The sequence below is a fragment of the Triticum aestivum genome, chromosome 4A (assembly GCF_018294505.1).
Source record: "Triticum aestivum cultivar Chinese Spring chromosome 4A, IWGSC CS RefSeq v2.1, whole genome shotgun sequence".
Taxonomy (NCBI): domain Eukaryota; kingdom Viridiplantae; phylum Streptophyta; class Magnoliopsida; order Poales; family Poaceae; genus Triticum; species Triticum aestivum.
The window spans coordinates 720,577,937-720,591,988 of record NC_057803.1 but is presented as its reverse complement, the minus strand read 5'-3'; the positions used below and the strand labels follow the sequence as shown (position 1 = coordinate 720,591,988).

General features: G+C 42.8%; 1 long non-coding RNA gene across 1 annotated transcript; it reads right to left on the bottom strand.

Annotated features, from left to right (window-relative positions):
• Positions 1–10,002: 10,002 nt before the first annotated feature.
• On the bottom strand, positions 10,003–11,845 carry LOC123083395 (uncharacterized). Its single transcript, XR_006439291.1, has 3 exons — positions 11,707–11,845; positions 11,473–11,612; positions 10,003–10,167 (listed from the first exon to the last, which is right to left on the bottom strand). It is a non-coding gene; the product is annotated as an uncharacterized lncRNA (long non-coding RNA).
• Between the last annotated feature and the right edge of the window lie 2,207 nt (positions 11,846–14,052).

The following is a 14,052-nucleotide window of genomic DNA, read 5'->3' as shown; positions in this document are numbered from 1 at the left end:
AATATTATTTAAACTTCAAAAATTCATAACTTTTATTCTGTAATTCCAAATTGGACAAATTATATATGAAAAATGATCAGAAAAATCCAATCTATCCATCTGTACTATTTTCATGCATGATCAAACAAGTTAAATTGATGTTTTAATCAGAACAAGAAAAGGCACTTTAAAAGGCCATATTTGAATCTGAAATTTGAATCTTTGATTCAAATTTGCTCAAACCCTTCTGGTTTTAGTTGCATTAGCCCAACACACTCATATTGCCATGTTTCATGCATGCATCATATTGTTGCATATTGTTTGGTAATGTTGTGTATCGGTGTCCTTTGCGACAGGATCTGTCCCCGAGGAGTACCGTGATTACCCTAACGAAGAACCGTATCCGTGCAACGAACCATCAGGCAAGCAACCAACCATTTGATCATATCGATACAATCCCATGTTCTCGCTCCTGCTCTCTTTTACTGCATTAAGACAACGCGATTCAAACTGCTGTGTGCTACGGTAGTTGAACCCATTTCCTCTGCATGACCTGTCATTGCCACAGTAACTAGATGAAACCCACTAGCATGTGTAGGAGTTGATTGAGCCATATGTATGTGTTGTTCCTACCTTGCTATGCCTGCTATGCTTAGAGTCGTGTCAGGTCTGGTTCATCTGGGTGATGGGCTAGAGTGAAATGATTATGTCGGTAATGAGAGTGGTGTGGTGAACACGATTTGGTAAAGGTATCGATGAGAGGCCATGTAGGAGTACATGGTGGGTTGTTTCATTGAAGCCGACCTTAAGCACTGAGATCTGTATGTGTGATTTAAGAATCAGCTACTACCATGCATTGGGCCCGAAACCAATGGACCCTCTCGACTTCTTATTCACCCTAGTTCTCCGTCCAGGAGTTGCAAGTAGTTTCTGGTGTTTGTAGCCTACTGGAGGCCGTGGACAGCGCTGACCGTAGGGGTGGGCTGTGATGCGGTAGGTACGTGGCACGGTGTACCGAATACCCGTTAGGTATCTCGGGAACCCTGTTCACATCGTTCGGGGCCGTATGGGAAACCTCGGCCGGACTCCCTGCGGATGGAACCTGAATAGGCGATAAACCTGGACTGGAGGCTTAGGTGATTAGGTAGGTCGTGGCCGACACCCACGTTGGGCTTCCGCTTGAAGGTTGCCGAGTACATGTCGTGTAAACGACGATAAGTGGTGAGAGCGTGTATGAAGAAGTACACCCCTGCAGGGTTATCATGATCTATTCGAATAGCCGCGTCCGCGGTAAAGGACTACTTGGTTGCCTATACAGTTCATAGACAAGTAAATGGAAACTACTAAAAGCCTCAAGATAAGTGTGAGTGCCGAGGATGGCTCTTCCGTAGGAAGACGGAGGTGGATCCTCGGTAGTGTATTGAAGTGGTGAGTAGTGGACTCGTGTGCGCAAAACTATTTCAAGTTGGAGTATCGTAGGATAGACTAGCCAAGAGTCAAAGCTGGCTTGCTGCAATAACTCCACCAACCCTTCTTGATACTATGCATGTATGTAGGATCTGATGTAAGTCTTGCTGAGTACCTTTGTACTCATGTTGCTATAATCTACATTTTACAGAAGACGCTGCAACCCCTTCTGATGGGTTCTATGTAGACGTTGACATCAACGAGTAGGCTAAAGACCCAGGTGGTGACCCTGAGCTTGTGATGGACCACGTAGTATAGTTAGGCTTCCAAGCCTCTTTTATTTTACTAGTTGTCTGTACCCAGACAAAGTACTTCCGCTGTTGGCTTGTATGACTGTATGACTTGTATGTTGGGTCGTGAGACCCGTACCTTGTGTGTATGATATGTATGGCTCCCTGAGCCTTAAATAAAGTACTTGTGTCATAGAGTCATGTTGTGATGCTTCGTTGTATTTGCACATATCGAGCATATTGTGTGTATGATTGAAATGCTTGGTATGTGTGGGATCTGACTATCTAGTTGTTTATCTTTAGTAGCCTCTCTTACCGGGAAATGTCTCCTAGTGTTACCGCTGAGCCATGGTAGCTTGCTACTGCTCTGGAACACTTAGGCTGGCCGGCATGTGTCCTTCTTCGTTCCTGTGTCTGTCCCTTCGGGGAAATGTCACGCTTTGAGTACCGGAGTCCTGTTAGCCCGCTACAGCCCGGTTTACCGGAGTCCTGCTAGCCCAGTGCTACAGCCCGGACCCACTTGCTGATGACCGACACGTTCGAAGCTGGGTCATGGATGCCTGTCCCTGTAAGTCTGTGCCACTTTGGGTTTACGACTAGTCATGTCAGCCCGGGCTCTTTATCATATGGATGCTAGCGACACTATCATATACGTGAGCCAAAAGGCGCAAACGGTCCCGGGCAAAGGTAAGGCGACACCCGTGGGAATACCGTGCGTGAGGCCGCAAAGTGATATGAAGTGTTACCGGCTAGATCGATGTGACATCGAGTCGGGGTCCTGACATGAAGGCATCGTCGTCTAACTATTGTCGACCCACTCGTGTTGCTCCGGGGGAAACCCTAGGATCTGGTGTTCCAAATCGGACGATGGCGGCACTGCGGTGTCGTTTCTCTCTTGGGAGCATCGTTTTGCGGAGCAATGCTGGATGTCAGAGGCAGGGGGTGGAGCGGCTTCGTCTTGCATGGAGCTTCGGTGGTGATGTCAAGTCATGCCTGACCGACAGGTGCTACGCTTTGTCATGCCTGGTCGGCAGGTGCTACGCATGACAGATCTTCCAAGGACTTCAAGCTGTGTCGGCTGGTGATACCTGGCAGCATGGCGCTGAGGTGTATCAGTGGCGACCGCGACGTGCCCAGCTGTTTGCGCGCAGGGAGGAGGTGTCGTTTGGCGCCGTGGCGGCGTCAACGATAGCTAGACTGAGCAAGGTTGATGCATCAGTACAGTTCTGAAGATGGAGCGGTGGCAGTTGGCGGCGGCGGCATCTGAGTGCGCGCCGGACCGGTGATACCCATGCCCGGCAGGCGTCCTGGATGGGTTCTCAGGTCTTAGATGTTAGGTTTGGCTGCGATGTCTGTTTGGTATTAGGCCTAGACTATCTGCGCCCCTTCATCAGCTGGATAGACGTGCTTAGACGGCGGCTTTAGTCTTACTGTTGTATTACTTTGTAAGGTCTTGTGAGAATAAATTAATAAAGTGGCCATATGCATCGCCCAGATGCAGATGGAGAGGCCGGGGTCATCCTTCTTTTCTAAAAAATGTTTTGTTCTCCCAACGGCCGCAACTATGTTTTGTTCTCCTTCTCTGCTTGCAAGCTCAAATGGTGGCCGTTGGTTTCACGTACATGTACTTCTTCGGAAAAAGCAAATTAAGTACAGTATTGTAGAGCAAACAGACTGGCGTAGTGGGAATCTTACTGTTTTACTCGTTACCAAGCAGAGATGAGCAATGATGAACTGAACTCATCCAGCTCAGACTGGCTATGGATAGCTTCCAGCTTTACTTCAGTGTCTTTGAGTTCACACGGTCTGGCACTATTCATAACACGGGATTACCGGACGCATGATTGGGGTGCTTGTTTCCTTGGGTATTTATTCGCTTAAATGACTTTTTTGTGCACTTAAGCGCATCCATGACCCCGCGGAAAACTTGTATGCTTGTCTGGCCTCCTCGGTGAAACGACTTTTTATAGACGCATTTTCTACAGGAGACATGCCAAGCTGCTTGTCGTCTTTGGCCTTCAACGTTCAACGGTCGTCGGTTAGCACGCCGATATGGTACCCCACGGACACGGCCATCCGATACACGTTATAGTGTTCGGCAAACGATTTGCCGGTTATAACTCACACTTACGTGCTAATCCGTTAGTTGTGTTGGCCGAGCAGCTTGTCATGTCTTACCAATAGACGCGAATATTTTCTTCTATCTCATTGTGGCACCCTTGTTTGGATACAGTGAACTACCATTGTATTCAGACGGAAGGCCGCACACGGCAGCATAGGAGATCACTCTGGCGTATTGTTTTCCAATCCATGTGTAACGGTATACAAGCCATTTGATAAAAGAGTGCTTTAGAGATCCACGTAACGTTACATCACGAACTAGCATGCTTCAAGATCAACATTGTGTTGAGGTCGGAATGGTCTGAATAACCACGGTGGCTACTTTAGATATGACTGCAACGGAAGCTTCTACAATGATAGCGGCACGGTCGTAGCGCGTCTCCATTCCATAGGGATCTGACTGGGTTACTCTCTCACCTAGTGTCGCATTTCCTCCTCCTTAATTGCTTCATACCTGGCCATGTGAAAAGCCATGAGTACATTGAATGTACTCGCAAGCAAAACCTTGTAGAACCACCCAAGCAACACTCCAAGTTACTCAAGCATGAAACTGCTCTCACACCAACAATCATCAACCACCACCTCGTACGAAATTCTACCAAGTGTTATCTACTGAAGCAAAACAGTGGTACCACTAATAAAGCTTAACTAGCGAATAACTATTGTGACTACGATAAGCTTAATGTCTGTCCACCGATCATTCTATGCTCCGATTACCAACTTAGGGTGATTACTGGTAGACTAAAGTCATTCCAAGACGGTGATCATGCCTAGTCTAAAGTTATTCCTCCAATATTCCCGGTTTTATTATTATTATTATGATTCACTTTGTTACCTCATCAATTATCTTTAACACTGATCTCACTAGCTCACAGAAACACTCCCAAATGTAACCACCTTCATCCTACACCTCTCACAGATTGATAAACCTTATGTCATCCACTTGATGTAAATTTGTTGTTGTCCTATGAAACTCTCTGCTTGCAGGCTCAACAATGTCTACAAGAATAAACTTGCGTAGTAGATATCACCAGGTAGGAGGGAAAAGTTGCACATTGACTGCTTGACAATTGCTCCTAACAGGGACTAAATTCCAAAAAAAAAAATGTTTAGCAAAACAAACCCATGTGTGATCTACTTTCAACGAGCACGTCGCAAGGATTTCAACGGTGAAAGCGGATCATAATTCGGATGTCCAGTTCAAAAGTTATGGCTTGTTAAAATTTTGAAAACCAAATTAAATATGTTCAAAAAAATTCGCATGGGTACTCTTGCATACACGTTTTGAACAGAGCAAGTGTGTGCTTTTTTGTTTTTCCTTTGACAGCTATCAGGTGGGGACAAGGGGGGAAGATATGTTCTAATTTGTTTTAGGAGACATGAACTTACTAGGAAGGGAAGGCTACCACAAAGCACAAATGAGCCAAAAGGATTGCTCCTGAGACACATCCCGCAAAAAATGATCCAATTTTTAGAATATGAAATTCCTCTTCTCCCCTTTCTAATGTCTCTAGCTCTGTAGCCACCCTATTGTAGAACTAGTGTTCGCTGACGTGTACAGTGCTTTCCTGTGCAGTTGTGATCATCTCAATATCGCCGCTACCTTCCGTCCCCCAAAACACCTGAACTACAACTATCCATATGTCTCATATTATTTCTCAAGATGATGAGTTTTCAAATACCTCCCATTCATATTTCTCAATGGATTGCATTGATCCAACTCATTGTTCTTGTAACCGTTCTCTCGCTTGGCATCCTTGACTCCATATGTGTTTCTTTGGCCACTAGTACTATCCTGATAACACGAAGGCTACAGGAAGACCACAAGGTAGTGTATCTTTTATTGACTGATGAAGGCTTGTGAGCACATTAGCTATATATTCATTTCATTTTTGGAGTTTGCATTGTACTTGAGCCTTAATTGCCCGTTCTTGAAAGAGGTTTGGCTACAAATATGTGCTCTGCTACCAATTCTCCTGCTCACCTTGGCCTCTACACTCAACAACGAGTTGCCAAGCTTGTGGAGGACGAGCATACACTAAAAACCAGAACAATGCTCAATGTTATAACATCATACACCATCTGAAATTTGTGGAAGGAGTTACATGCTCGAATCTACATCAACACTACCCGCGACACCCTTAGTCATGAGGTGGCCTTAAAGATTCCAAATGACATGTTATCTTTGTATGCACTAACAAAATAGCCTACTGATTCTAGGAAACAATATGTCCTACAACACTACGATTATCTGTTGCTTCTAGCCATTCATGTTTCCTTCGACAGAGAGAGGAAGGCCATCAATGCGGCCCGCGACATAATATGGCTGATGAAGATGCCTCCAGATATAGTCCCCCCCCCCTCAAAGTATCGAAAAAGGAATTCAGATTGGAATGCCTCGTTCCAATCGAGGTGGCGGCGTCTGGATTCTTCAATAAATAGATATGATGTTTTTTGGGCGTATGTACACGGAGGGTCACCAAGGCGTTGGAGGGGTACCAATGGGCCCCACAAACCCTAGCGTGGCCTAGACCTGGGTGCGGAGAAGTGGGGGCTTGTTGGTCCCGGCAGCTCCGCTTTTCTTGTTCTTGGCTCCACGGTGTTTTTCTTATATTATGAAAATCTCCATCGGGATTTTTTTTTCTTATTTTTATCGCTTCACAAATACCTTTCCCTGTAGAATAAAAACAACAGTTGACACTCTGCAATAATACTTTTTTTTGCGAATCTTGCAATATATGTTGATCCAAAGAGAGTGACAAAATGTTGTATGAAAGTATGTATAAATGGTACAAAATATGGCATAAACATGAAAAAAATTGTACTTAAGTTTGAAACGTATCAGTGGCGTGCGGTTCAAAGTTTTATCGCTTGACTACATGTGTGATGTGGTCTGTGTGTAAGAGGCACAACATGCCTCACGCTGTTGGTCTCACACTCCAATGACTCGTCGTACACAACCTGACACACCTGGGTTGAGATCCTCTGCAGTACCGTATGGTGTTGTAGTGTCGATGACATGTAGGGCCAGGTCCCACATGACAGTGACTGTACAACACCGTACGTACAGTGTTGCAGAGGATCCTAACCCGACACCCCCCCACCCGCGGTTACTCAGAAACAGAGCCACACCCCGTTTCCAGCTGTGCAGGAGACACAAAGATTCCAACCACCAAAATGCGGTTTGCAGCAGGCATATATTCCCAAGCACCCGCCCCTGTATAATGTAAAATCCTTGGTCTTGATTCCCAATTGCAGCAATAGGCATTCGTGCGATGAAAATAGGTCGCAATCTATCGTTGGAAGAGGCAGAGAGGAAAATATTGAAACATTTCTACAAAGTGAAATTTCTATTCTTTCCTTTTCAATTTAGCCACCTTGTAGTATTATGTCCCTGATTTGTACCACGACCTTGATGACCTCTACGATTACCTTAGCATTACCGCTACATGTCCTCCTTGGAAATACGTTGCATAAACCTCTTTTTACATCGGAAGTGTTTGGCCTCGATTCTGCTCCAGCTCGTTGTGTTAATTGCTACTGGTAGCATGCAACCACAAAAATCGGTTCGGTTAGGCTGGCCATAGTGGGGGTAACATAACCGGTATCATGCACTTGGGCTCGTGAACATACTTATGTGACAGACAATTAAAAAAGAAAAAGATGATAATAGTAACATAGGTAGATACCGTATCATAATAGATGTTATGCTATATGTGTCATGCATGACCATAAACGAGACCACCTATGATACTAATCTATGATACCATGCACTATGAATATAGTATCATACACTAGTATCATATGCATGATACTAGTATATGATACTCCCCACTATGACCAGCCTTAATATGCCCAACCAGGGTATACATGCAACTAGTGAAAATGCTGCGATGAATTAAGAGCATGGTTAATAATATAATCAACTGTTGGCTATATGCAACTGTCATGTCATCTAAAGTCGTCTAGTATAAGTTCATCATACAATAAGGTTGGCTATAAAATTGGTTATTATACTAGTACTTTTACTTATCTTCTCTCTTTCTCTTTAATGTTATTTAACACTTTTGCCTAGGAGCACGCGTATAGCTGGGCTTTTGCATGAGAGTCCACTCCCATCATTTTTCATGTATCTCTCCTCTACATAGGCAAAAGTGTCATGTATGCGGGCTGTGAGCCCACTATTGTACTTGCTCTAAGTCAAAGCATGTGCATGCAGTTCATTACGGTTGTGCCTCGGTCTTGCCATTTTAGCTTTCGGAACTTGTAAACCCAGACGGAGGGAGTATATCATTTTTTGAGAAGATGTGTTTCCATATGCCTCACATTCATATTTCTCAACAAATTACATTGATCCAACCCATCACAATTTTCACTGCCATGTCCCTTTCTTTGCGGTCAGGACTCTGTTTATGACTTTATGTGTTGTTTGCCGGCTAGTACTGTACCCACAACATAGATGCTACAAGAAGTAGCAATTCCAAGTTTTGTAAGGGTGGGGCATTCTTAGAGCGGAAAATGTTGTTGAGAAAATTAGCTATCCATCAAATTATTTATGACCAAATCTTGGATTCTGCGTCGTACGCGAACCTTTATTTTCCTTTGCCTAGAGAGGTTTCGCAACACATGTTTGCTCTGCTCCATTTCCCCAGCTAACCTTCTCATGTACACTCAATATTGAATACCAATTCTTCTGGGACAGTGGGAGATGGTGCATTTGGGTCTTGTACAAAATACCAGAGGCAAGCGAAATGCTTGGTTATCCCTTTTTAGGTTGTAAAACTTTTCCCTACTAGCAAGTGTGCCGCACGTATTCTTACCACGTGAACAAAGTATCATTCGTCTTAGAAAAAATATATCAATAAAATGAATATTTTTTATATAATTTAAATACATATGAAAGCTAATAGAATGTTCAACAATATTGTAATACGAAAAAATGGTACCAGTGAACATATTTATCATCAATCATGAGTGAACCGACCATGTTTGAAATATTGTTATGAAAAGTCTATCCTGATTCTCTCGACTAAACGTGGTCGACTTGCCGCCGCTATGAGCTATGAGCGACAATCTCGACATATTTGTACGCGTACGCATGATTCATTGATGGACTCGAGCAGGATGGTGGTGTTGTCTGGCGTCCTGGTGGCGTTGACGGCAGTTGTGTCTGGCAAGGTAATTGCATGGATCTCTACTAAAGTTGGGACAATGGAAGATGGCACCAGCGGATTCTAGAGAGTGCGCATGTGGTGTGCGCTGAGGGTCTGCCAGACCGGTTCGTGATATCGGTTGCCGTGAGCGGCTTGATGAGGCCATCGAATTAGATGACGTGTGTTGGTGCCTTAGGGTGCATCACACTACAGGAAACTGCTAGTTTGCCGTCTGGGCATAACAGACGGCAAAGACGTAAATCCAGACGGCAAAGAGTTTGCCGTCAGGAAGTAGACGGCAAAGTCAGACGGCAAAGATTAATCGGCAAAGAATACTTTGCCGTCTGCTTTTTTTTCCCTGACGGCAAAGACTTTGCCGTCAGTCTATATTTTTGCCGTCAGTCTGCGGAAAGTAGACGGCAAAACATTGCACCAGACGGAACGGACGGTCTAACGGCCGGGGTCAAATGTTTTGCCGTCTACCGGCCGTCCAACCAGACGGCAAAGTCTATTATCTTTGCCGTCAACTATCAGTTTTGGCAGACGGGAAAGAAGCATACTTTGCCGTCTGTCACTGCACTCCGAGTGGGCAAAATAGCAGGACTTTGCCGTCTGGTGCTCCTTTCCCAGTCGGCAAAGACTTATATTTCGCCGTCAGTTGGTGCTGGCCCAGACGGCAAAACTATACCTCTTTGCCGTCAACCTGCCTGTTGGCAAGACGGCAAAATGCCAGCGGAAGCACAGGCTGGTGACATGTGGCATCTTTGCCGTCTGTCACTTGACGGCAAAGCTCCTTTTTTTTTAAATCAGAAATTAAACAGTTTAATACACAGTATAGAACCATAACAGCACAGAACCATAACAGGACAACATAGTTCCATAGCAAATATAAGCAACAATGAACAAATATAAGAACGAAGTTCCATAGCATATATATAGTCGCAGGACAAAGTTCCATAGCATATATGTAGTCCCAGGACAAAGTTCCATAGCATATAGTCCCAAAACAAAGTTCCATAGCATATATATAGTCCCAAAACAAAGTTCCATAACATATATATAGTCCCGGGACAAAGTTCCATAGCATATAGTCCCAAAAAAAAGTTCCACAGCATATAATACACAATGAACAAAGATGGCATCACTACGTAAGATTTGGCACTACAACAAATGCCTTCATGTCCATGTCGTAGTCCAAAGAGCATCCAGGTGGCAACCTACAAGATTGAATAGTGTGTGTCAAATAATGTGCTTGAAATCATCAATATGCCAAATAGACAAAAGAAAGTACTTCGACACTACAAAATAAATAGTGATCCATATTCCATAGTGAGTTTCCAAAATAAAAAGCTTCTAGTACATATGGAGTTTCTTGAACACTTATCCAATTTTGAACATGCTAATTTAACACTAGATCTTTACTTATAAGTCTGATCTTTAAATGGTTCAAACGGTCTCTACTTACAAGTTTCTAAATCATGGAGATCTTCAAATGGTCTCTAAATCATGAAAATAAGTAGCTACTTGTCTCTAAATCATGAATATCTTCAAGTGTTCTCTAAATCATGAAAATAAATAGCTTCAAGAATGCATATATTTAATTAAGATCATGGTTGAAATTGTTCAAATGGATTATAGTTTGAAACGGTTCAAATGGTCTCTACTTGTCTCTACTTATAAGTTTGATCTTTAAATGGTTCAAACGGTCTCTATCTTACAAGTTTCTAAATCATGGAGATCTTCAAATGGTCTCTAAATCATGAAAATAAGTAGCTACTTGTCTCTAAATCATGAATATCTTCAAGTGTTATCTAAATCATGAAAATAAATAGCTTCAAGAATGCATATATTTAATTAAGATCATGGTTGAAATTGTTCAAATGGATTATAGTTTGAAACGGTTCAAATGGTCTCTACTTGTCTCTACTTATAAGTTTGATCTTTAAATGATTCAAACGGTCTCTACTTACAAGTTTCTAAATCATGGAGATCTTCAAATGGTCTCTAAATCATGAAAATAAGTAGCTACTTGTCTCTAAATCATGAATATCTTCAAGTGTTCTCTAAATCATGAAAATAAATAGCTTCAAGAATGCATATAGTTAATTAAGATCATGGTTGAAATTGTTCAAATGGATTATAGTTTGAAACGGTTCAAATGGTCTCTACTTGTCTCTACTTATAAGTTTGATCTTTAAATGGTTCAAACGGTCTCTACTTACAAGTTTCTAAATCATGGAGATCTTCAAATGGTCTCTAAATCATGAAAATAAGTAGCTACTTGTCTCTAAATCATGAATATCTTCAAGTGTTCTCTAAATCATGAAAATAAATAGCTTCAAGAATGCATATAGTTAATTAAGATCATGGTTGAAATTGTTCAAATGGATTATAGTTTGAAACGGTTCAAATGGTATCTACTTGTCTCTACTTATAAGTTTGATCTTCAAGAATCAAGATAGCTACTTGTTTCTACGTTGACAAATTTGAGACCTACGTAAATGAGATATGTACGCACTAACCATACTCGATCTCAAACATTCGGAGAACCACCAAGGTTGTTGTCGCTTGGGCCTCGTGCATGTGAAGATCCATCAGCATTAGATCCATGGCCTGATTGAGGCATCTGCATAGCAGGCATACCATTCTGGGTACAATAAGCCTGCAAATTATGTTTGAGTGAAGATTAAGTACTGGTAGTTGAAGATTATGATTGAGTGAAGATTATGTATGTGTTTGGCAATTAAGGAACTAACCGCAAACATTGCAAAGCATTAACTAGTTTGTGCCAACACCGCCTGCTGCACCGCTTGCTGCATCCTCTCATTAGCCAGTCGCCTCTCCTCCGCCCTCTCCTCCGCCGCCACTCGCCTCTCCTCCTCCCTCTCCTCTGCCGCCACTCGCCTCTCCTCCGCCAGTCGGGCCTGCAAAATATGGCATGGCAATTGCATCTTCAATCCAACAGTAAGTAAGAAACAAACATATATAGAAGGACTTGTATAGAATACCTCCATCTCAACCATAGCTGGAGTCGAGCGTTTATATGTAGACGATTTTGAGATACGTAACCGAGCTTTGTATTTAGGGAGAGAGCTACGGGAGGAGCTAGGGAACATGCCTCCTGCAATTGCTTCCTTGCCATGTTTCCTGCCTTCTCCAGAGATCATGACCAAAGCGTGGTCAAGAGGCTCTGTTGTCACATCATACTCGGGCCCTTTCAACTCTTTTGCCACCCCTTTAAATTTCTCCATCCGATCGTAGGCGGTCTTGCTGGAGTACGCGGACGCTGTGTCATTCTCATCGTAAGGCGTGGCTGTTCTGTATGGTGCCTTATGGGCCAAAGCATACGAGACGAAAAGGTTGGGCACTGGAGCATTATGGTGAGACGCCTGCAACCAAAGCAACAGGATTAAGATTTCATCACAAGGATTGGCAGCATGTATGACAAGAAAAAGCTTATGAAGAAGATATACCCAACGTTCACGGTACTCCATAACGTTCAAGTTGCCTTGATGATGTGGTGGATCCAGCATTCCGGCTCGCCGATTTCTATAATCTTTGTTTTTCGCCCTGTACTCTTTGGAACACCAATAGTCCACGATCCGCTCCCAACACTCCCCCTTATCGACGCACCATCTCGGAGTAACCTAATTGATCAATTGCATCTAATATATGTCAAAAAGAAATTGAGTGCCAGCCTGTTGAGGAAATAACAAGCATGAATATGCTTTACCTGCATGTACTTGTCCTTCTCAAGACGGAGTCTCCTACCAGCTTTCTTATCAAGACTCTTATAGCCTTGAGTTGCCATATATTTGCGGACGGCTAAAGGGCGCGCCTCATGCATCAGATTATGCACAAGCTTCGGGCAATGTTTGTTGACAACTGCTCGTGCCTCCTTGAACTTTCCATCCTCGCATCTATAGAAATCCTGCAAATATAGATTTGGTGCAGTAATTTTCAAACCTTTAAGTCTGAGGTTTCTTATAAAATCTAAATAAAGTAAAATCTGCTAGTTTATTTATAGTCAAAACAGGCAAATATAGAGACAGGTTTATTTATAGTCAAATCAGGTTTATATATATGCACCCAGGTTTATTTATAGAAACAGGTAAAATCTGCTAGTTTATTTATAGTCAAATCAGGTTTATATATATGCACCCAGGTTTATACAGTCAGGTTTATTCAATAACACAATAACACAATCAGGTTTGCTACTGCAGTGTGTGATTTTTATTCAATAACACAATCAGGTTTATATATATGCACCCAGGTTTATACAGTCAGGTTTATTCAATAACACAATAACACAATCAGGTTTGCTACTGCAGTGTGTGATTTTTATTCAATAACACAATCAGGTTTATATATATGCACCCAGGTTTATACAGTCAGGTTTATTCAATAACACAATAACACAATCAGGTTTGCTACTGCAGTCTGTGATTTTTATTCAATAACACAATCAGGTTTATATATATGCACCCAGGTTTTTATTCAATAACACAACCAGGAATATTAAATCTAAGTTTACTAGATAGTTTTGCTACTGCAATATTATAGTCTGCTAGCATTCTATTAAGAAAAATAAAGTAAAATCTAAATCTAAGTTTCCTAGATAGTTTTGCTACTGCAGTGTGTGAAGGAAACTTAATGATTACCCAAAGTTCGGCAAAGACCCGCTCGGCTTTGTTGTGAAACTCGATGTTGTTGACTACACCAAGATCCTCATAGGCTTTGTAGTGGTCCCAGGTACATGCTGGCTCCGGAACTTTGCCCTCCCCAGGCAAAGTAACCATGCCAGGGTAATGCTCCTTAATGAGGCTCCCAAGGACGCCGTTCACGTGTCGGTACTTTCCCGTGCTAGCTCCAGCTTTCTTCCAACCGCTACATAATGAGAAGCCAAAGTTATTAGCAATTGTTGCATACATTGAAGGTAGAAAATGGGAAGCCAAAGTTAGTTACATTTCTCCACATGGAGCAATACATGGCCTCTGCTCCACAGGAAGCCCTCGTTCTGGGAGCCTTGAGGAACCACGTAGGTACACGGACCGACCCTCCTCAACTTGGATGAAACCAGCATGCTCCTCGTCAGAGGTCGA